At 34.6% G+C, this 25,000-nt stretch overlaps 1 protein-coding gene across 2 annotated transcripts in view; it reads right to left on the reverse strand.

Moving 5' to 3' along the window:
- The window catches only part of LOC136852011 (uncharacterized), a 1,117,150-nt gene that overhangs the window by 283,271 nt on the left and 808,879 nt on the right, over nt 1-25,000 (reverse strand). The gene's annotated exons all lie outside the window — the stretch shown is intronic.

Consider the following 25,000-nt stretch of genomic DNA (forward strand, 5'->3'; position numbering starts at 1 on the left):
CGACGATGGGAATGAATAGAAAAAATCAAATTATTTTTCGATTTGTGATTTCCCCCGAGGCATTCCTGTTCTTCCTGACTCCGCGTGTAGGCTTCCGGGCATCAAAATTTAATCGAAAGTTTCCTTAACGCACCCGATGTTGGGTATTGCTTTTATAACAATATAGTGAAAATAATTCAGATGAATTTTGCAGTTATAATTCATGTTAGGTTTTTAGAAAGTAGCTAAGTCAACTTACGCACACAAGTTTACTGTTTATATACACACAGATACTCAAGTAATATATACATATATATATATATATATATATATATATATATATATATATATATATATATATATATATATATATATATATATATATATATATATATATATATATATATATATATATATATATATATATATATATATATATATATATATATATTATATATATATATATATATATATATATATATATATATATATATATATATATATATATATATATATATATATATACTGTGTTTATGTGTTGGTATGTGTGCATGTTTGTGTGAGCGTGTTTATTTGTATATATTCTAAATAAACCTGGTGGTTTGGTTCCCTTTATGCCTTGGTGATTTATGTTTGTCCATAGGATTATGGGGAAACTCATGAAGGAACTCTTACATTTTTTTAAAAATTTGAATACATGTTTAGGTTTTATACTTTTTATTACTTATTCGAAGTGAAAGAAAACTATTTTATTTTCTTCCAAACCGTGGAAGGGGTTAAATGTTGGAGTGTTTGTATAACACTGGTAACCACGTGTCTGCATCGGGGAAAGAATCTGCAAATGATGCAGAGTATCTGAGTAACTGCTCATCTCTGTGTCGTTGGCTTGCAATCGCTAATTGCCTTGTAATCCAGAAGTATGGTATTTGTTATGAAAGGTAAGGAATAAATGGAAACTCCTCTGGACATGTGTTGCTCTCTTTTCATTTTAACAAACAAAATTAGAATTAAAAATGAAGTTGCCACCCACTCTCAAACGTGTGTATTAGAGAAAAATATTAACGATCTTCCTTTTTATTTATATTTTATTGTTTTAGCTTTTCATTCAATACGTAAACGTTTTAATTACCTTATACCTCTCATGAGGTGATAGTACCAGTATTAGTTCATCATTGGACTGGTTGGGTCCGTTCTCAGCTATCACCCTGTTGGGCCCGCGTTCGATTCTAGGTCCCGTTGCTACGTAACCAATTGGTTCTTAGCCACGTAAAATAAATCTAATCCTTCGGGCCAGCCCAAGGATAGCTGTTAATCACCTCAGTGGTCTGGTTAAACTAAGGTATACTTAACTTAGTACACGTATTTATCTTATTAAATGGTTCACACTATGAGTCAGGGAAGGTGCATATGAGCAAGAAACTGTGAGTTTTTTTTTTTTCCTAGCTCACAAGGGCCGGTGTGTTATTGGTAACGCGCGTGGAAAATGGGACAGTCATGCTTTATATTTCAAAATGAACATTACCACATTATCTTATACACTTTAATAGGTATATATATATATATATATATATATATATATATATATATATATATATATATATATATATATATATATATGTGTGTGTATATGTGTGTATATGTGTGTATGTGTGTGTGTGTGTGTGTGTATGTATTTTAGAAGGACCAGTTGAACTTATTTAAAATTAAGCTTTGTTTTATTAAGGAAAAAATTTCATATATGCGTTTTATTTTATGTATGTATGTTGATACGCACACACACACACATATATATATATATATATATATATATATATATATATATATATATATATATATATATTTGTTTGTGTTAAATAATTTCATACATGTTTATGGACACGATATATCATCATTTTATTATTACTTATTGAATAGCTTTCTCTCTATACCCGATGCTGCGAAAGAAAGATAACGAAAGGACGTCATCATCGTTCTTGTGGGTAATACGCCTTGCTATCTCATCAACACGAGTAAAAATACGAGACATAAAAGTCTCCCTTGTTTTCGTATTCTTCCTGGCCTCCATTCCAATTAGACCCCGCAAAAACATTGGCTTTATCCCTTTCCACTGTCCTCCTCTGTCAACAGCGCAAGATGAGATGACCTAAATAAACATTCAAGGTAAATACCTGGTTCTGTCTTCTTCTTCTTCTTCTTCTTCTTCTTCTTCTTCTTCTTCTTCTTCTTCTTCTTCTACTTTTACGTATGTAAATGTCATGGCAGAAGGAACTCTGTGGCATGGTCAAAATTAAATTGATTTTGCGTTCTTTTGTCGTGTTGATAAACTTATCTTGAAAGTTTTTATTTTTTTTAGAATATAGATTTCCTTTATCACTATGTTGTAAGGACCAATTGAACTTATTTAAAATAAAGCTTAGTCTTATTAAGGTAAAAAAATCATATATGCGTTTTATTTTATGTATGTTATATATATATACACATACATATACATTATATATATATTATATAGATATATATATATATATATATATATATATATATATATATATATAAATATAAATATAAATATATATATATATATATATATATATATATATATATATATATATATATATATATATATATATATATATATACATACACATATTCAATAATAGGAGGCTACTTGAAAATCTTAACTCGATGATGAATAATGCTGACAAGGCGAAGCTGCACACTTTATTACGCAAGCTCTGGAGAGTTACATAACGTTATCAATTATACTTATATTAATAAAAAAAAAGCTATGTATATCATTGATAATCAAACGGCTCACTTTAACCCAACAACATGGTTGTAACAGAATAAAAGAATTGGAACTCAAGATTAAAAATCGTGATTTCACTTTAACAAATTGAAAATACAAACTAAAATGATATTTTATAAAACTAAAGCAACCAAACATTGTAAATCTACAGTTCCATTTGTAATTTATTTTCATATTTCTTTTAATTTGTTTATATATTTTGTTGGTTTTTAGTGAGACAATTGATTTTAATGTATATTCAATTATTTTCATTTTCTGTCATTATCTTGGGTTGATGATGAAGTTATCGAAAGTGTACGTAATAAAATGTTCTGCCTAGCATTGACAAAATTATTCTTGATGAAGTTAACACACATACACACACTTACACACACGGCCACACACTCATGATATACATATATATGTATATATATATATATATATATTTTATGTATAATATATATATATATATTTGTGTATACATATATATATATGTATATATACATATATATATATTATATATATATTTTATGTATAATATATACTGTATATATATATATATTTGTGTATATATATATATATATATAATATTTATATATATATATATATATACATATATATATATATATACACATATATACATATATATATATATATATATATATATATATATATATATATATATATATATATATATATATCTCATGAAAGGCGAAGGCAGAAATCACATCACACATCTTAAAGGGTCAGGAAGAAGTATAACCATTGATTTAGGCAATCATTCTTCCAGTGTTTCGTAATTATATTAATTACATAATCAGGGTTCAATAAAAAGATATAGTAATGCAAAACAGTTAAATGATGTTTAACACCTCTAAAAGTAATATAATTTCACCCGAATTGAAGATTTACAACTAATGCATCAGGCAATAAAAAAATGTAGCCACATAGAAATATGATAAAAGACAAATAATAAAGATAGCACACGCTATTTATACCGAAAATAAAGTTGGACTTATCAGGCAACAAAAGAATACCTAATCACCTACAGCATTTTATAACTATCTAATGAGGCAATCGGGTTATTGAGATAACAAGATAACAATATTAAGAGACAAGTTAAAAACAATGTTTTCAGAAGCTGTGAAAACTGAGTGGTAATTATTAACAAAATACAACAGATTTGAATAAGACGGAAACCATATGACATGAAACTATGGTAAATAAGATGTCATACACGCACACAAACACAAGCATATACATCCAAATATATATATATATATACACACACAAACGCATACAAATATAAAACGGTTTAAGACAAAAACAGCTGGATAGCAGTAGAATAATTATCCAGACTAGGTCCATGTTGTTTTATCATCAATGTTTACAACATTAATCATTCATTTGCATTGCAATTTTGGCCGATAATTTCAAAGTCTACGGTTTCAATATCAGTCTTACAGATCTTAGAATGATTTCGTATGTTAGACTGATCTGGGTTGGACAATCTGCTCCCAGTTCGAAAACTGACTCCTCTATGGGAGTCGATTCGAACCCGCATGAGACTTCTGGTGTAACCGATATGAGTCCCCACTCTACATTTTGGGGAAGAATATTTGTATACAACACCGGGCTAGGGTGTAATTTCTCTAGCTTTTGTTTTGCTAAGTTCAAAACTTATCCTATTATTACCTTGGTTGATGGACCCTACCCCATCACTTCTAACTGGTCTGTCTTTCATGCTGAAACTGAACTCTTATTAAAGTACCAAGTCTAGTCTAACGGCTATCTTACTTTTAAGGATGAGTTCACAAAAATCTTGTCAGAACATTATGGGGAAACCTACAGGTTACCTTGATTCCAATAAACCCTCTACCGATTGGAGGCCACAATCTGTCTCCAGTCGGTAGAGGGTTTATTGGAATCAAGGTATCATGTAGGTTCCCTATAATGTTCTGACAAGATTTTTGTGAACTCATCCTTAAAAGATACATTATTGGGCACAAAATGAAATCTAGTATGGAAATTAAGTTTAGAATATCTTGTAGAGCTGTGCTCTGATAGTTTTCTAAATAAGGTTTAGTGGGATAGCAGTTAGACTTGAAGTACTTTAATAAGAGTTCAGTTTCAGCATGAAAGGCAGACCAGTGAGAAGTGAAGGGGTAGGCTCCATGAACCAAGCTAGTGATAGGATAAGTTTTGAACTTATCAAAACAAAAGCTATAGAAATTACACCCTAGCCCTGATAAGCTTTTTTATTATACGAAAAATAGAGGTATTAAAACCTCCTATGTTTTTTTTGTCGCTGATATATCCAAAGAAAGATATAAGTTAGATATTTTATATCATTTCACAGAACCCTGATAATGTAATTAAGATGATTACGAAATAGTGGAAGATTAAGTGCCCAAATCAATGCTGCTGCGTCTTCCTGCCCCTTCAATATATATATATATGTGTGTATATATATGTGTATGTGTGTATATATATATACATATATATATATATATATATATGTATATATTTTGTATATGACAGTGTGTGTGTGGTAATAATTCATATAGTAAATATATAATATATATTAAATAGACAGCCATGGTACATCAACAGTAAATGTTTAAATGCCAGCATCAACGGCATATTTCGTTGAGCTAGAGTTAAGAAGAGAATTTGAAGCGAAAAGCAGAATTCGTAACGAGTGATAAAGATTTTTTAAGCTGACAGTTCCATGTCACTGGGACTATATATTTTCGATCATTATTTAGAACTTTTGTGGACATATTATATTACAATTTTGCTTTTCGTTGTTGTATTACATAATATTAAGGTTTCGTAAGAATGTTGTTTGTCATATTAGATAATAGTTAGGTGTACATCATAATACCGATAAAACGTAATGATTGCGAATTTTGTGTTATATTGTAGCAAAAGCAATTATCCAGACAATTCTATAACTTAGTAGTAAAGAGCAATATTTGCAGCAGTATTGCTCTGGAACTTAATAGTTTTTACATGTTTTTCGTATGCTTCCATCTTCGATCGTGCTAATAAATTATGTCCTCTGTTCCTCCTTGTAACATCGCGCACGAGCAACTTGAACTCTTCCCGAGATCTAACGAGCGCTGTCTCAGACATCGTCGACAGCAGGCTCCGAATCATTCCGGTTTGTCGACATTGAAAGCTTCTTGGAAATTAAGGAACCAGCGTGACCTAAGTGGAAAGTTGACCCAAGGTCAGTCGTTCCGCTGAAGTGAATGTCGCCGCGGAAACCGGTATGGAGTTGAGTGAGTGACAGGACGACGATACAGGTGGTGACTGGCTAACTACAAACAAGTAAAAAAATCGAGTTTTCTGTACAGCGTATAATGCTGTTTGAAACTCTCAGCCGCGGCCCATGAAACCTTCATTCACGGCCAGGTGGTTGCCTATGTTGTTAGTATCGTATAGCGGTGCCAGACGCATGGCTAACTTTAACCTTGAATAAAATAAAAAAAAATAACTATTGAGGCTAGAGGGCTGCACTTTGGTATGTTTGATGATTGGAGGGTGGATGATCAACATACCAACCCTCTAGCCTCAGTAATTTTTAAGATCTGAGGGCGGACAGAAAAAGTGCGAACGCACAGACAAAACCATCTCAATAGTTTTTACAGGAAACTGAAAAGGGAGTTAGTTACAACTGTAAAGGAAAGATTAAAGGTTGCATTTATTCCGTATACTCCATTATGGGTTGCAAGTCTTTTTTGTTCTACATTTGCAGAGTATTAAATGTTGTCTGACGTTATCTTAAAGTTCACTTTTGTTTATCTGGTCAGTAAATTTTACTGATTTAGTCTGTTTTCTTGATTTAATCCTCCTATATTTTGAAAATTCTTTTCTTGACTTTCTAACTGTTGCCTTACCTAGAAAACTTTGATTTAATTCTGCTGTTTTCCGTAAAGTTTGCTTAAGATTTCTCGTCTTTCAAAACATTATGGCCTGTTTTATCTACAAATATGAATTCCGTCATTTTTATTGCGTTTTACCACAAAACTTGGTTGTTTATGAAAATATCTTTTATATTAACGCGAATTGTTTGTTGAATTGTAATGACGACGTTAATTTTTTCTGGAACTCTACATGTCTGAGAGAGAGAGAGAGAGAGAGAGAGAGAGAGAGAGAGAGAGAGAGAGAGAGAGAGAGAGAGAGAGAGAGTTCCCTTCTGGTGAAATATATACGGAACAAGAATTTATGTTGTCAGTTCACTGTACCGCTTAGCGCTCTCTGTAGTAGTAGGAACAAGCATTACTGTATATATGTACTAAAGTACAGAGGCACTTAACATTTTCCTCATTTGTTCATTTAAAAAATCAATTTATCGCTGTTAGGAAGGAATTTTTCTTTGTCATGTTGACATTCAGTAAGTTTTACACTTGTTTTGGTTATTTATTATACATTGTCCATCTCTCTAAATTATAATATCTGGAATTGTGTTTTTAACCTTCATTTGTACACGAGATTTTCCTCCTTTTTCATTTTTTCCACATACGCATGAACTTTTTGTAGAAGTAAGTCTGTGTTTTATTGCAATGAATGTTTGTAAGTTTTGAATCATAAGAATAAAGATGCTTTATCAAATTACCACTTGCTTAGGACAAGAGCTGTCTTCAAATAAGCATCTAAAGTAATGTAGACAAAACATTCTGCTAGAGAGCCATTATCATAAATATCGAATGCATTGATTGCGTGGACACAGGAGCAAGTAATTTCGGGAAGATAAACAATTTGGGAAATTTGATATATGTGTGCATACGAACTTGGCAAAATATCAGTAAAATCGGGAGTGGGCTTCGTTTGAAGGTCATTTCCGATTTTACTTTCATGCTGAAATTTGAAGACTTTTTCAGTACAACCGACCTGGTCGCAAAAGTTGCGTAACACAAATGTCAGGAAAGCTGAGATGAAAATAAATGAGGAATTGCCTGTAACATACTTTGAACAGAGGTGGCAGTGACACCAATGAAAGAAAGCTTCTTTGTAGAATAAACAAGAGCTTTTGAATGGCATAAAGTTAAAATTTCAATTGGTTAGAAAAGGTATTGTTTAAACGTTGGTGTTAATAAATCGAGGAAGTAGAGTTCATGAATATAATTACTTATGAAATCGAAATGTTATTTAAAACGCCTATCATGTGATTGATGATACTATGTAAATTGTTTCAAAACAGCTGTCAGTAAAACATGGGAGCTGAATAACTTAAACACAGTTGTGACTGAAACAGAGAAGGTTTAAATGTTTGATCGCAGATTTTAGTAAAATGGGAAAAAAGCACTTTATGCGTATTTATCAGTAAACTATGAAGGCCAGCAGTCAGAAGATCCGACAAAGACCAAATAAATCTTTAGAGCAAATAATATCGTTCAACTGGACGACATTATTTCTCGTAACGAAAGACCGAATGACATATAACTGTGCCATCTCTCTGGCCGCGTGAAGCATGATAGGTGGGACGGGATTATTACCACAACTTTAAAGTTAACGTCACTGCCCTTTTCCCATGCTTTGCTTTGCTTTGGAGGTGGACACTTGCCTCGTTTGTGTCTGTTCGTTGTTTGGAAGTGAGTTGCTTGTGTGAATGTGATTTGGAACTGTTATTCATGTTTGTTTGTGTTTCCTTAACCTGGGACTTTTAATATTTGTGAGTGGTTTGCCTTAACCATACAACTGTAATTCATATATTTGTTTCTGTTTTATCCTATTTTATTATTCACTGCTTGATTTTTTACAATAGATCTGTTATATCTGAAAGTATGTTTTTAATCTAGAAGATATATATTTGCACACGAGTATATGTGTGCATTTGAAATCTAGAACTGGTAATGTCACTTCTGAGAGCGTAGAGGAGATTTGTTATTGATATAATGATGTATTTTTACGGCTAACTAATATTTATGTGGTTGCGTTTTAGCGTTTCTTCGTCTCTATTTGCAATGTACCTTGGACTAAGGAAACTACCTTCTTTTGTTTGTATTTGTATAGAATGCAGATCGTCTTATCACAGATTGATGTCGAAAGGTGATATTTACTTTAAAATATTCGTTTATTCTCACTTACAGAAATGCTTAAACGACCTGGCTGAGATGCTCGCTAAAAAGACCCGTATAGACTTTTTGGCTATATATATATTCCGAGTGATATTGGAACGAGTGCGCGGCATTTCATAGCGACTTGCCTGCGCTGATATCAGTCCTGATGACTTCAAATATTGACCATAGACGTGAAATGTTGTTGTAGTCTGTTTGTTGAAGGCTTCCCAGGGATGCCACTTGGGAGGAGGAGGAGGAGTTCTTGGCTTTTCCTTTTCGTGCGCTGTTTTGTGTGTGCCCTCGGGTGGCTAGTGGCATGAGCGCATTCCATTATGTTTGTTTCATCCTTACTAATCTGACATAGGCACTGAATAGAAATAATGAAATGAAGAGTAGCAATAATTTTTTTTAATTTGCCAAATTTTATGTAAGGTGATAAAGATGATTATATAATGTTTTTCATATTTATCTTCAGTATTGGCATGTACTGTATTGTAATTCTAATACGGTAGGTTTGACATGGAAAAATTGAGGGTCTGACTATTTACTTGATATTATTATAATATTGTATACATTTGCAATGATAGACGGTATATCCATGTTGATTTGGTATTATACCGGGTTTAATAAGCGCATAAAGGAATCGGTTTATTACGGAAATGTATTTGACCTCATTATTCCTCAGAAAATTTCATTATGACTCATTTTTTAGCATATGCTATGATTTTCATTCATCATTCGCTTCGTCTGAATGATCCTCCCCCTCTTCTCTCTCTCTCTCTCTCTCTCTCTCTCTCTCTCTCTCTCTCTCTCTCTCTCTCTCTCTCTCTCTGAGGTTGGCTTGGAATGCTACTGGATATCCACCATCCATTATCGTATGTTTGTTGTTGTCCTCTTCTGTTTCAAGGCCACATTTCTTCCTCTTTGATTATGAAGAGGTAAATAAGTGTGGTTTGCATCAAAAGCTGGAGATTGATATGATTCAGGTTGAAGTTAAGTACAAAAAAAAAAAAAAAACGGGACTACTGTGTAAGTGGTTGTCGTTCCCACGGAATGTCGAGTTTTTGGGTTCTTGAAAAGAATATATCTTATATTAACCACCAGTTGTGTATTTTCTTGATATCTTTGAATGAGAATGACAGAAATAGGAAGAGTAAAAATTTCATTCATATATTCATATTTACTGTGTGGACACTTATTTCTGAACACTTCTCTCATCTTGTTATATATCATTGCTCAGGTTGACCTAGCGGTCATATATGTTAATTTTCATTTTCGTCTCGCACGTGACACATTTGTAAATTAAGCTTGCACCGCAGTGCACGTGCTGAAAGACCTGTGATGTCCCGGTTCGTGCCCAGAGGTAGGATCCCATTTCCTTTCGACGCGTCATATAATTGCCGATGAAAGATATTACTTTCGTTCTGGAATATGATGGAAATTGCTGTTGCACCCAATGCCACACTGACGTCAGCGTGTTCTGTTTTACTGATGCGTATGCCAAGTCCCTTTCCTATACATGCTTTAGTTGAGAGTTTCTACTTTTCTATTACTACCACCACTATATACTACTACTACTACTGCTACTGGCTCAGCATCAGGACATTTGACTACTTTTTATCCATCTTCGCTTCATGAGTGTTGAGTCCTAGGTAATTTCTTATCCAATTATCCTTATGGAATGAGTGCACAGCTTGCATATCAACATACTTATGATTAAAAAAAAGTTTAAAAGAATTTCAAAAATTAGGAAAAAGAAAAGGATTATCCTGGTACAAAGTGCAAAAGATGGAATGTCGGGGAAACTGGAATAGTAAGGGAGTTTTTAAGCTTTCAGAAAAGGAAAGATGCAGTACCAGTTGGTTGTAAGTGTACATTTACATTTCATGTCACAAATTTGGTGTTCTGCTTTTCTGGTGTGACTGTTTTGTCGTGGCCTTTTATCGTTTTTATTTAAATTTTGTCTAGATAGCTTATGTTTGATTTTGTATGAATAAGTGTGTCGAAAATCTCATTCGTTCTCTTTTCGAAGACTGGAAGCACCTCAAAAGAATCTGTTAGCTCTGTGAAGAAAACGCTACATGAATAAGTAAAGAGAAAAGAGAAATGAAAGGAAGTAAATCTACTCTTTTTACCTCTCCTAGTATCGCCTTTTATCGGAGAGGTTCCTTACTGCCCATAGACTTTCATAACAGAAGTTTAAAGGTACTCTCTCTCTCTCTCTCTCTCTCTCTCTCTCTCTCAGCTTTCAACTCCTAAAGTGGTATATATCATTCTCGGGCCTACCTTTATTTTATCTATCTGTTCATCTATCTGTCTATTTATCCATATATGAATATATCTGTCTATCTTGAAGTCGTTTCTTCTTACTATCAGTCTGTTTTCATCTTTGTCTGTCTATCCAACTCTCCCCCTTGGCCTCCAATCCTAAAGTTGTTTCATTTCGCTGTCACCGGCGTCTTTCTTCTCCAAGATCGATCGCTTACCTGTTTTCCAAGGTAAAGGGAAACGTCAGAGGAGGATGTCAAAGGAAGAGACATCAAAGGGGATGTTAAGCCAGATTATGTCTAGAATTCTGACTCTGTGACCCAGTCTTATTGTGCATATGGTTTGCTCTGTTTTTCATGAATTTACTATTATTATTATTATTATTATTATTATTATTATTATTATTATTATTATTATTATTATTATTATTATTATTATTATTATTATTATTATTATTATTATTATTATTCGGAATGCATACACTCATAAGGTTTTACTTGACTTCTAAGTGGTGTGGAACAGTGCTTTTATTGCTGTGGTTTTTCAAGTCACTTGGGCCACTAACCTTTTAACCAAACGTCTACGGAATAGAATACTCGTATATTTTGAAAAATAGGAGGTGGAACCAAGATAGACATATAATATAATTTTAGTGGAATTTAAAATATTTTTTGTCGCTTTAGTGTATTTATCTGGCGACAAGAAAAGCTCTTTCTTCTTCTTCTTCTTCTTCTTCTTCTTCTTCTTCTTCTTCTTCTTCTTCTTCTTCTTCTTCTTCTTCTCTCTTAGGCCTCAATGGTTTTCATTCAAGTTTTCACAATATAGAAAACTAGTGTTGTCCTTTATGTGGTGCTTCTTCTTGTTCCCTTTCTTAACCAGATCTATCACTAATGCTATTAAGTATTACATATTTTTTTGCTACTCTTCTAGACTCACATCAGCTAGCACTTCGATGCTGCTGCTGTTGCTGTGGCTGATGCTCTTGAGCATTCTTGTTTAACACGAGAATAGCAGCCACATATCCGTGTCTGGAACTATCTGAATTTGAGAGCAGAGTGCCTTTATTATTATGACTAGCTTGTTGGCGCGAGCTAGGCGCGATGGAACCCGGGGCTGCTGTCTCCCCTACCCTCCCGATCCCCTACCTACCCCACCCCCACTCGGGGCGGACAAACATGTTTTCAGGAGGAGGGTGGATGTCTCCCCTACCCTCCCGTTCCCCTACCTACTCCGCCCCCACCCTGGGCGGACAAACTGGTTTGCAGGGGTGGGTGGTTGTGTCAGAAGATGAACCCCATTCATATGGAACAAGCCCACCAAAGGGGCCATTGACTTGAAATTCAAGCTTCCAAAGAACATGGTGTTCATTAGAAAGGAGAAACAGAAGGTAATGGGAAATTCAGAAAGAAGAGATCACTTATTAAACAAGAAAACATGAATTAAGAAATTAATAGATTAAAATATAAGTAAATTATTAAAATACAAGGAGAATTATATTAGGATAGTAATGCATTGAATCTTTGCCTGAGCTTCTGACGTTCCACCTGCACAACATCCTCATCCTCATCCTCAGGAAGACCGTTCCGCAGTCCAGCGGTGTGAGGAGTGAGGGACCTCTGAAACTGAGAAGTTTGACAGCGAGGCACATTTAATGCATATTGGCGCTGCTGTTCAGCGAATCTGGTGGGTATCGGCAGGAAAAGGGGATCAGGAGTCAATTGTGAATGTGAAAAATCTGGGTAAAAGTACAACTTATGAAAAATCGACAAACAAGAGACCATCCGTCGATGGTCCAAGTCATAACTGCTAATACTAGGAAACAGAAACCTACCACCACGAACCACTCTATCTAAAAGAGATAAATCTCTGGCAGAAACAGACGTCCACAGCGGAGAACAGTAATCCAGTAAAGGAAAATGAACATGACAGGATGTTTCGTAACAAAAATAAGAAAATTTTGAAGTGTGTATGTGTGTGTGATGTCCTGAATATATGTATTTTAGTGTGTGTTCGACCAGTGAAGAAATTATTCTTATAATTATGGTAAAAGTATGACCTTGTTGTTATAATTTCTAAATTCACTTAAGGACAACAAGCTTTACGATCAGAAGACACAGACCAGAAGTGTTGACATAGAGCAGGAAGGTTGCCCCACTTTCTCAGCAACACTATATTTTCATTGTGTCTGTTCTCTACGTCTGAATTGCTGTTCCATTATTGCTCACGTGTCGACTGGTTCTATTCAGGAAATAAGGTGGAAATTTCAGAAATGGAAAATATTGCTGCTTAGGTTTTTCCAACAAGACCTGTGAAACTTCGTTTATTGTTCGTTCGTCAGGCAACTCCTTTGAATTTTTGTTCCTTTTTGTTTTGTTGCCTGTGGCTCTTGATTTCTGGTTTTGTCCTCATGTGTTCCTTCCCTTCCCTTTGGTTATTCAGGATCCCTTTGTGTTTACTGATTAATAATTCAAAATTTAATCTAGCTCGCGCTAATTGTAGGACTCGGGTATGACAATCCTTGCGGCTTTTGTGTCTCTTGTTGAAGATAAAGATTTTTATTACTTCTTGAAAGGATTTTTGTTCCTTGATGTGGGAATAATGCCTTATGTTTCTTTGTGGTTCTTCTTGTTTTATGCGTGGTCTGTGTTATAGCACTTTTCTCTTATGTAAGGGCTCCAGTTCTGCACCGAACAAGATTTTTATTTGCTTTAATATAAACATACGCACGCAGCCACATTTACACACACACACACACACACATACACACACACACATATATATATATATACATATACATACATACATACATACATATATATAATATATATATGTGTGTATGTACACGTATATACAAATAAGCCCATGTGCATATATTAATTTTTTCTTTCAACCACTTCGGTTGTTGCTTTTCTTTTCCCCCTTTCAGTCGTAAAGTTTTCAGCTCCCTTCTCCGCCACATCTGCGTATCCCGCTGTGTTTTTATTCGAGTTAGGGTCAGTGCATAAATGTTTTGTTGAATTCGTCGCTGGAAACATGGAAAGGGGTGGGCCTTTGATCCGCACCCGGGCTGAGCTCTTACCCAAGAAGGTCACCCGCCCTCCTTCTCGCACACTCACAGACAACTGTTGACCTCCGGCAGATTTCTCGGGATTACGGTAAGCATGTGCTTTTTGAGACCTCATACCCAAAATCATTGGCCGCAAAAAGTGATGAGTTATTTCCTCCAACCGCTACAACCACCCATTCTGCTGTTTCTCTCTCTCTCTCTCTCTCTCTCTCTCTCTCTCTCTTCCTTTCAAAGCTAATCTTGTTGTATTAATGCGTATTTGTGGACGAGTGTCAAGTGCTTCTGAGAATTGCGTTTTTACATCTAATGTTCTCAGTGTACCAGTGAATCCATCGGTGTTTTTAATGCATATTGTGAGCTGTCACTTATCATTATTAAGGCAAAATATCAAAAACATAATCAAGTATTTCTATAGGATAAAATATACGATTTCTTGGCTCTCATTAGACAGCATTTACCATCTTTTAGATGTCGGTGATTTTAGCAGAGTACGATTGGGTGAGACGCGCCATATCCAAAATAACTAGCAGCTCTTTCTGTAGGCGAAATAATACTGGAGGTCTTGGCCTGCCCCTGGCCTACAGTACTTGCCGGAGCTTTCACTCTGATCTGAAGTGTTTCATGGCAAGGCATCATCACACAAGAGAGCTGCCTTTTCTTTCAATATTTTTCAATATTTCTTTCATTCTCTGGTATATTATACTTCTCTTGCGTTTTCTTTCTCTTGGTCTCTATTCCATAAAACCTGGCATGGTAGATGAATGGCATTTTTGCCTTCTCGAGCACTCATTGATTAATTTAGTAACTGTTTCCATTTAGGCCTACTTAGAATGACGTTTTATATCGTCTTTTTGAGACTTCGATATGTGAAAATAATGATCTCATGGGTGTACATAATTATGGCAAAATTTATTAGTAAGACGTTAAATGCCCGTCATTCATTTGAAAGGCACAAGATTTCATTGAACATTTAAAGCACTTGCATCGTATGCAATTGTTTTATGATGCTTTTATACAAAGCCTTTTATTACTAGGTGGGTTTTTACTTTTTCAACCCATTTATTTAAGAGTTTTACTCATATTTGCTTATTCATTTACTTACTCATAGCTGGGGGTTTCTTAACAACCGTCAGACTATCTATTCTCATGCTGCCAAGCTTTGAACACTTCCTGCTGATGTTTTTCCCATTCTGCAGCTTCGTTCGTGTTTAAGCCTTAGCATTTTCCGTTTCCGTAGAATTCTGGGACTGGGCCTGGTAGGTCCAGTTGGTTGCACCTCTGGAAGGTCTTCACATTTAATAAACACAAAATTCACTGAACTTTACCATCTTGTTTTCGAAAGCATCTTTCGTTATACGCTTACTTGCTCGGTTCGACAACTGAACCTCAGAGAATGGGAGTGACTCCTGATTAGTGGCTTCTTCTTACGAATAAAACGAGTCGTAAATCGAGCCATAGTCTGATTCTGTGAACGCTTTTACTTTTGCAGATGTAGCGGTTTATTTTACGCACACATATACATACATACATACATACATACATACATACATACATACATATTTTATATGTACATACATACATACACACACATATTTTATGTATGTATGTATGTATGTGTGTATGTATTTGCAAATGATTATATAAATAAACATACGTAAATTCCCATAATCGCAAAACATTAAGAAAGCTGAAATGGACTGTAGATAGTTCAGGTTAGTCCAACATCATTTAACGTATCTCGAAAGATTCATAAGATAACAGAGAAGAAACTTGGAAAGAAATATAGAATAAAGGGGAAACAGATGAAATCTTGGAAGAACAAAGGATGAAATGGAGGGCGAAAAGGGAGATATGAAGTGCAGACGAGTCTAGATAAATGGGATACGTTAAATGAGAAGAGAAAATGGAAAAGACGAAAGAGAGATAGATTGATTAAATGAGTTGGAGGGGCTGGGAATAGGAAGGGTCCAGGGTCCGTATATGAGGATACGTTGATGGAGAGAGAGAGAGCGCTTCTTAGCGAGTTTGAAGTGAAGATAAAGGGAAGGTCGTAATACACATACATTTGAAGGAATTGAAAGAATGGAACGAGTGAAGATAAGAAATATAATATAGATGTATGTACACAGTATCTGTGGGTTAATAAATGCGTACATACACCGAACACCGCGCACACGATATGAAACTGTTACACAAATTTCTCCACCTGAGCCTATAATCAAATACGCATCCACACTACCTGTACATACTGTACATTCATCGTGCACGTGTTGCTATTGGTCGATAATTCTTCGTAAGCATTTACAAACAAAGAACACTCACGGAAAGAGAAAGAAAAAGAGGGGCCTTGCCAAATCAATCAATTTTCCTAGAAACACAATTATGTCATAATATGACGTAACACGCTGTTCACCGTCTTGGCTGATTTCCATTTTTCTCTAAAATAATTCTGATGAATCGTCATCTCCATATCCGGTTTCACTTTTTTTTTTTGTTAAAACATTTGTAACTTGGAATGTTCTCTTCTATGAAATCTTCGCATTAGGTAAAAGATTATTACAAACAAAATGTTTGTGTGCGTTTGTAATAATATTTTTCCTAATGCGAAGATTTCAAAGAGAACAGGGTAAGTTACAAACGAGTGATTACTTTTAGACTTACAATAGTAATGAAAGCTGGTCCAGTGCCGAAAATCCTTTCGTTTTCACCCTACCTGGAATGGAAAAGAAGAGTATTAGTTACCTTTTTTTCCTTTCCGCTACGTCATTTTTTTAATAGGATTCCAAACAAAGTTTTTCACTTTTTTATCATTTTTCAGAAGTATGGTGTCAGAAAGAGACAGCCTTATCATTTTTCAGAAGTATGGAGTCAGAAAGAGACAGCCTTATCATTTTTCACAAGTATGGAGTCAGAAAGAGACAGCCGAGAGAATACTGATGAGATGTGCAAGGGCTTGATTGGTGGGAATACATGATTTTAACGGACATTTACTCTTAATTCTAAATAGGACACTGGATGACGGGAAATCCATTCAAGATTACTTGGCAATTTGTTGTCTATGTAACCTTCTTCGTTTTAACGTGCTTTTTCCCATTTTTATATGGGGTAAGCACGATGCCTTCTTTTCGAAGGACTTTGATTTGGCGTTGGGGTAGGCCGTATCCTCGATCGGCTGCCCTGCCTGACATCGCTTAGACCCCGGTAACGATTTGTACGTGTATCATACCAATCCCCAGCTCCCTTTCTCCCAGCAGCGAGGAGAACTGGGCGGTTAGGTTGACAGTTCGAGACGTGTGAGGTGTCTGTTATGTTTTTAGAGATGTTGGAGTGGCTTTGTTTATGTGTGTAATAAGACGTGAAAAAGGGTTTGTTCCCATTGTTTAGAAGTGATAAATTGGAAGGCTGCTGTATGAGGATGAAGAGAGATTTACACTTGAAAGTTATGACAAGAGTAACTGAGCTAAATGAAGATTTGTTCTAGGTGTCACTGTGTTAGGTGTCAGAAAATAGTTTAAATGCTTGAAAAAAAATTTTTTTTACGATTAATAGTATTTTTTGCAGTATGATTTATTGCATCACTGAAGCGTTCAGAAGTTGCCTATATTAATATTTGTACTGTACAGGAACAAATATCTCAAGGAATAGTGAAATGGAGAGGACCATATTTGGAATACTAGAAAAGTTGTGTATGTTTTTTGTTCTGGTGGAGTAAATACAACTGATTACAGAGGATTTGATAGATGGAGAACACTGCTGTTATGCTTAAGGAAAAGGCTCCTATTTCAAGTCTTCTTGAGAGAATTTTCAAGCTTGGAAATGAAAGGAAACACTTTTTCTTTGAAACAGCCTCGGAAGGCATGCTGTCAGACAGATGATTAGTAATAATGGTGAGCTACTGTGGAAGTATTGTCGGGATGTTGGCGATTACCTGTGTTGGGATGACACTGAAACCTGCGTGGAACTGATCAAAGAGGAGCATTTTGTGTAAGGAGACATGAGGAAAGATTGTGCTATGAAATGGTGAAGATTTGCAAATCAGCCAGTTTTTTATTTGTATAAGAAGGTAAAATAATACATTTATTTTGTTCTGAGTGGCGAACATCATTTGAGAGGCCTTCGGCAGTCTGGTGTTTATAACAATAAACATTATAAACAAATGGTGATACTTTCTAATAAAAGTAACGATAGAATGTATTCTACTCTTAAGGAATTTGACAGTATTTGCCGGTGATGGCGTACTATGTAAAAAAAAGACATGGAATAGATGAAATGAAATCAGCTGAAACTATAGGAATTTGGCTTTAAAGTGAAAGATTTGCAAGGGCCGGAATGTTTGAAGGAACTGTTGGAATCAAGTGAAGAAAATGCATTAGTAGACGTGAAAACTAATAAATAACTGATATGTGTTGGTGAAGTTTTGTTTTTCCTCAGTGAATGGGGCTTTTTTCTTAAATCAGGAATGGGGCCGGGAAATTCTCTCTCTCTCTCTCTCTCTCTCTCTCTCTCTCTCTCTCTCTCTGTATTCTCTTGTGTTTCACTATGTCTCCTGTTTCTTCAGCTGATATCTTCGTTCGCATTGATATTTAAGGTAAGAAAGGTGTTTACTCTTAGTTTTTCGGATATATACGTTTTGACCAATAAATGTTAGGAGACTCCACTGGTTAAAGTACCTTGTTTTCTATTTACTTATTCCTTAATTTTCATGATTAACGGTGATTATAATTAGCTGTTGATAGTGCTCTTTGTTGCTGTCATATGAGGTACTGGTGTTTTCAATATTGCTAACTTGTACTGCCGTATTATTATTATTATTATTATTATTATATTATTATTATTATTATTACTGCAGCTACTGCTAATCTACAAGATACTACCGTATATATTTTACCCTTTAGCATTCAGTAGCATAAACACATGATTTGAAACACCAATGGCTCAGACACGGCGTGACTTTTTTTCCTGTCACAGATGTTTGCTGTTAAGAGATGAATGAAAGAACTCCATCCTAGCGTTCCTCGGTCAGTTAATGGGAGGAAATTCCACTGCTATTAAATTATTTACTCATCATATATTTAGGTTTAAGGAATCACTCGCTATTCTTTGCACTTCTTTGTAATTGTCGAAACATAACCCTCTTATCTCTTTTCTCCTTAATGATTCCTCTTGTCTTATATTTTTATTTGATTTATTACACTTTTGAGAACTCAGAAGGTAGAGACAAACCAGGAGTAAAGGTAGTTGACTTACACGTTTCTACAAATAACTTTAAACTAACAAAATGACAGGGATAAAGAGCAAAACTAATTACTCAGTTGCACTGAAAAATCCCTCTAAATATACTGTCATTGATTTTCATCGGATTTCACGTTTCAGGTTTTCCAACTTTACACGATTTTTCCCCAATTTCAGCCATGCGCCTAGTAACCCTCAACCACTTTTCCTGCAGTAAATTAGTAGATCCTCTTAAATATTAGAATAATTTGAAAAGTTTCAGCTACAAGTTATTATTTCTTTTATCAAACACTCTTACTTTGCTGTCTTTCTTTCCGTCTTCCACTCGAATTTCTCTCTCTCTCTCTCTCTCTCTCTCTCTCTCTCTCTCTCTCTCTCTCTGCAAGTACTTCATTATCTCTCGTGTCTTTGCCTCCCTTTCCCACTGCTCCTCTCTTCCCCGACTACCCATCATCCCTTTTTATGACCCCTTTCTTTCGTTGCTGCTTCCCCCATCCTCTGGAACTCTTCCCTTGTCCTCTCACTTTTCCCATATCTCCTCTCTCCAACCCCTTCTTCCCGGCCCCCACCTCTCGCTCTCCCCCTCCCCAGTCTCACTCCCCATCGATTACTTATCCCCCTGTTGAAAAGGTCATGGCGATTGCTCCATTACGCATTCCCCGTCGAATCCGTTCCCCCGGCTAATGGGGATGCTCGATGCGAACACACAAAAACAACCGGAGATCGTAATCCAAAAATAGAAGTTCTTATATTTCCTGGATGTAAACAGTGTTGGTGAGTTCCCAGAAAGGGAGAACTCGGTTTGTTGTTTGTTTCTCGCGTCTCTAGTTTCTTGTGTTTGTTTGTGTGTATGTGTATATACAGTATATATAAATATGTATATATATGTGTGTGTGTATGTATGTATATATATATATATATATATATATATATATATATATATATATATATATATATATATATATATATATATATATATATATATATATATATATATATATATATATAATATATATATATATATATATATATTTTATATATATGTATTTATATATGTAATCAAGCATGTTCGTATATATGTATGTATTACATTTACGGATATTGTTTGTCGAAGTAAAAATCTCCTGAGTTGAGAATATGTCTATATATGTATATATACACACACATATACATATATATCATGTGTGTGTATGTATTTATGTATGTAATCAAGTTTGTTCGTATATATGTATGTATTACATTTACGGATATATTGTTTGTCAAAGTAAAAATCTCCTGAGTCAAGAATAGGGAAATTTAAAAGGATATAAAGAAAAAAATCACTGTGTGTGTGTGTGTGTGTCTCCGCTTGCTGCCTTGAGAAAATGATGAAAGATGAACGAAATGAGGCATGAATACAGTTACTGGATTCCCCCTACTGTGTCAACTGTGACTTTTCCACTGGAGATAATTGAATTCATGTTGGACCTTTCATGAAGAATAATAGTCTTTTCTCTTTGGGCTTTATTCGAATACTCTTGGGTGAAGTAAACCAGAGAGAGAGAGAGAGAGAGAGAGAGAGAGAGAGAGAGAGAGAGAGAGAGAGAGAGAGAGAGGGGGATGGCTTCGGAAAATATAACTGAAAAGTCGGGTGATAAATAGAGACTTGGAGTTGCTGTTCTCGAAATTATTATTTACACTTTCCTGTTCCGCTTTCTTGTTTTCCCTTTAGATCTAACACTGAGTTATGCTCGAAAAGAATAATATTCTACGAATGACTTCATTTTCCTTTTCCATTGTCATTCAGTAATATCGATTACACACATTACATACATACATACATACATACATACATACATACATACATATATATATATATATATATATATATATATATATATATATATATATATATATATTATATATATATATTATATATATATATATATATATATATATATATATATATATATATATATATATATATATATATATATATATATATATATATATATATATATATATATATATATATATATATATATATATATATATATATATATATATATATATATATATATATATATATATATATATATATATATATATATATATATATATATATATATATATATATATATATATATATATATATATATATATATGAATATACCTTTTTGGTCAGGCTTGTGTTCTATTCCACCAGGGCTAACAGATGATGGTAGATTGCTTACTGGCCTTAAGGAAAAGACTGAACTGCTTCATCGAGCCTTTGAAGCTCAGCGATCGGCTGAGATGTCCCTCTCCCTGATACTTGTCATTTCAACACCTATTCTTACAAAACATTAATTTCGCTCAAGGGATGTTAAGACAGTTATTGATAATCTTGAAAGCCGGGATGGAGAACATCCTGATGGTTTCTTCCCTTTGTTTTTTAAAAGGGTTTCTAGTGTGTTGTCTCCCAAGATTAGGAGAATCTACAGTTTTTTTTATGTGGACCTAGTATCTTTGCGGAAGAGTGCAAGCTTAGTAATACAGTGCCTGTTCAAAAGAATGGCAAATCTGCAGACTGCAGTAAGTACAGGCCAATTTCTATTCTCCCTCTGATCTCCAACGTTGCACGAAAACTTATTTTTAAGCCACTTTGCAAGCATGTGGGTTTCCGTACAAGTAGGCAGCAGCGAGTATCTTTATATGGGATCCCCGTAAACCACGACCTGTTGTGCCTGGAGCTCCTCAGGGCAGTGTTCTTGGTCCACTGTTATTTTTAGTGTATAAAAGTGATATGGTTGTTGGCCTGGAAAACAAGATTATGCAGTATGCCGATGACTGAACACTCGTGGGTGTAGTAAAGTTCCATTTATGAGAAATAAATCTGCCCTAAATCTCAGTCGTGGCACGGAGCGGATAAGCGAATGGGAGCGGATTAGTGAATAGGAGCGGATAAGTGAATGGGAGCGGATTAGTAAATGGGAGCGGACTAGTGAATGGGAGCGGATTAGTGAATGGGGGTGGATTAGTGAATGGGAGCAGATTAGTGAATGGTGGGGTATGAGGTTGAACTTCAGTAAAATGAAAACACTATTGATTAGTAGATCTTGTACCGATTTTCCACCCCATCCTTCCCTACAGGTGTATGTGACTCTGCTAAAGGAATTCGAGGCTTTAACCAAACTTCTTGTAACTTTTGACTCGCATCACTTCTGAGGAACATCTAATGAAAGTGTAAGCAAATGCGGCTCGGAAGTAAGGTATTGTACGGAGCACTGCATATATTTATAATAACAGTGATAAAATCAATGTGACTTGTTTTAGGTCATTTGTCCTTCCTCTGCCTTTGCCCAAGGTTTATCTCTTAAGACAGAGTGGTTCTTGGTGGCAGGTATCTATTTCCTAACATTAGCAGTTATAACTTAGACCATCGTCGGATGGTCTGCTGTGTGTCGATTTTTTATAAGTTGTTTTTAACAGTGAACTTTCACATTGAAAATTGATCTGTGATACTCTTTTCCTGCCTAGACCGACCAGATTTGCTGAACAGCAGGACCGGTATGCAGTAAATGTGCTTTGCTGTCAAACTTTTCAGTCTGAGAGGTCCTTTATTCCTCAAACCGTTGGACTGTGGATTAGCCTCCCTGAGGATGTTGTGCAATTGGAACCTCAAAACTTCAAGCGAAGATGCAATAAATTGCCACCCTAAAGCAATTCTTCTTGTATTTTATAATTGACATACTATTTTATCTATTTATTTATTAATGTGTTAATTTTTTTTAGTCTAATAACTGATCTCTTTTTTTCTATATTACGTATTACCCTCTGTTACTTCTTTCAAATAAACACCATTTTCTTTGGAAGCTTGGCTTTCAAGTCTTTCGCCCTTGTGGGCTTGTTCCATATGGATAGGGTTCACCTTCTGAAACTGGCAAATCCTGTAAAGAGCGAAGCAAACAACACTTGCAGAACATAAGGCATTATAATCAGGTGTCGGCAGTTGCCAGACACTGTTGGGAAAATGACCATAAAATAGACTGGGAAAACATTAGTTTTCTGTACAGGAGCACCAACAAAACAGCCAGACTGGTTGTAGAGAATGCCTTCATAACATGCGTTAACAACACAATGGCAGGGAACACCGGAAATGGCTTTGAAGACAGCATATCAAGAAAAATCGTACACTCCACAGTAACAAGGAAACGAAGGAAAAACACAAGAGGACGCACGGAAAACGAATACCTGGGTGAAGAAGCGGGCAGAGAAAGGCCAAGGTCACGAGGGGGTCGGGGTCACACGAGGAGTAAGGCATTTATAGGATTAAAGTACCCAGCACACAGATATAAATACAGCTGGACTATGCATCTGGTCAGTGTATGGATACTTGATAATGAGGACTGTTTGTCCAAGAAAGCTTGTAACTTTCTCTGAATAAATACTCCATTAGATACCATCCAGTTTGAATGAGGTCCTCTTAGTAATTCTACTAATGCACAGAACAATTGTGTATGTGATAAAGTTTTATATATATGTATATATATATATATATATAATATATATATATATACATATATATATATATATATATATATATATATATATAAATATGCATATAGATATGTATATATATAAATTATATGTATATGTATGTTATAAATTACATATAGAATATATATTATATAAATATATATGTGTGTATATTTATTAAATATATATATATATATATATATATATGTAATATAAATATGTATATATATATATATATATATATATATATATATATATATATATATATATATATATATATATATATATATATATATATATATATATATATACATACACATTAGATGACCAACCCGGCACTGTCCGGAAAAACTCTGAAATGACATTCGATGAACTAACTCTTTCTCTCTCTCCCACTTTTTCCTTCCCTAACACCCCCAAGTTTACCTGTCATTTCTTCTGTCAGTTCATCGAAACTGCTGTTAAAACTTATGTATAGACAACAGTTTGTTGGTGGAGACAGTCCACTCACCAGAATGGATGAACTGATGGTATTATCTAAATATCTTCCAACCAACTGACAGGTAATTGCACGTGTGGACAGGTTAGCACCAATTTTTTGACAGTTTGCCACTGTATTTCATCCTGGAAGCATCGCAGATGCTCTGATCAGAATATTAATAAATTATGTATAGGCTTATTCATTTCACTGTTAGATTCTTCAGCGCTATTTGTAGGCTGTTATAAGTCTAAGTCGTACAATAAACATCTAAGACAATATTTCCGTGTGATACAGACAATTTGGTATAGGCCTAGGCCAGTGATGTCTTTTTATGATATGTGTTACTATAATGAAAGTAAACTTCATTGTCCAATTCATAAAAAAACTGAAACAACCCCCTCAGTTCTAATTTAAACTCATTCATTAATATTGTATGAGAATAGACATCTTTTTTTAATAAGAAATATTTAGTCTATACTTTGTTACGCCTTTTACTTCTTTCTTATTATTAAGTGAATTGCTGCAAGATAATCTTTCCACCCCCTAATCATAATGAGAAAAAAAGTGGCAAAACACTTTCCTATATGGCTAACTTCAACTTGTAATAAGTATTTTTTGTATTT

This window comes from Macrobrachium rosenbergii, chromosome 3 (genome assembly GCF_040412425.1).
Source record: "Macrobrachium rosenbergii isolate ZJJX-2024 chromosome 3, ASM4041242v1, whole genome shotgun sequence".
In the NCBI taxonomy this organism is placed as follows: domain Eukaryota; kingdom Metazoa; phylum Arthropoda; class Malacostraca; order Decapoda; family Palaemonidae; genus Macrobrachium; species Macrobrachium rosenbergii.